This window comes from Petaurus breviceps, unplaced genomic scaffold, assembly GCF_028583685.1.
Source record: "Petaurus breviceps papuanus isolate PSGF00001 unplaced genomic scaffold, PetGlider_PUasm1.0 90849, whole genome shotgun sequence".
Lineage (NCBI taxonomy): Eukaryota > Metazoa > Chordata > Mammalia > Diprotodontia > Petauridae > Petaurus > Petaurus breviceps.
The window spans coordinates 3,283,706-3,284,875 of record NW_027187361.1 but is presented as its reverse complement, the minus strand read 5'-3'; positions in this window follow the sequence as shown (position 1 = coordinate 3,284,875).

Genomic DNA, 1,170 nt, shown 5'->3' with positions numbered 1-1,170 from the left:
ATAGATAGATAGATAGATAGATAGATAGATAGATAGATAGATAGATATAGATACAGATATATAGATATGTCCTTCTAAACTTGTGTCTATGATCTCACAAATTGTAATCAGCATTTTATTTAGATATTCTATACTAAGTTAATGGCAAATAACTTTGATTTTTGAATCGAGGAATTTGAAAACCAATTTAAAAAAATTATCTGGTTAAATGTCATATTAGAAATAATAGTGATATACTAAAAAGAAATTAAATTTAAATGAACTTGCATTGGGTTTAATGGGGCAAGAATTCTAATGTTAATGAGCATCAATAAAATAATGATCACCACTAAGTTTCTGGATGAAGGAAATATTCTAGCTTGAAGGAAGAAATAATAGCCAACATTTATATAGTGTTTACTATGTGTCAAAACTTTCATAATCATTATCTCATTTTATTTTCATAACAATCTTGGGATGTTAGTACTATTATTATGCCCATTTTACAAATCAGGAAACTGAGGCAAACATGTTAAGTGACTTGCACAGACCCACACAGCTAATGAGTCTCCGAGACTGGATATATAAGCACAGGCTTTCCTGACTATCAACACTCGATTCATTCTGTCACCTGCTACCATGGCAACTCCTTGGTTTAAAATGAAAGCTTATTAAACCATTCCTAAAGCCTACATATTTTCCTGAAGCAGGGGTAGGTGTAGATAGAAATATAATATAGGACAAATAGAAACAGAAGAGAAAATAACTCCCAGGTTTCAAAAGATCTTAAGTGTTCCAAGGTGTTTTCTTTCTCCTAACCAAAAGTAGAAAAACCTTAGGAGGCGACTTTGTCTACTAAAGACACTATCAACCTTTCATCCACCTGAAGTTCACAATATTGACCTCATCATCAACTCTTTTCTCTTTTTGACTCCTCCCCCTCACACCCATTCTTTTACCAAGTCTTTTTTTTCTTTCCATCTGCATAGCAGCAACTAACCTAATCACCCCCTCATGAGCTTTTGCCTAGATCTTTGCAATAGCTTTCTAGTTTGTTCTCCTGCCAGTTTCTTTCCTCTCTAGTTCATCCTCCACATAACTGCCAAAATAATATTCCTAAAGCACAGGTTTGACCATGTGACTCCTTTCCTTAAGGATCCTCAATGACTCCCTGTTTTGGGGATATAACAG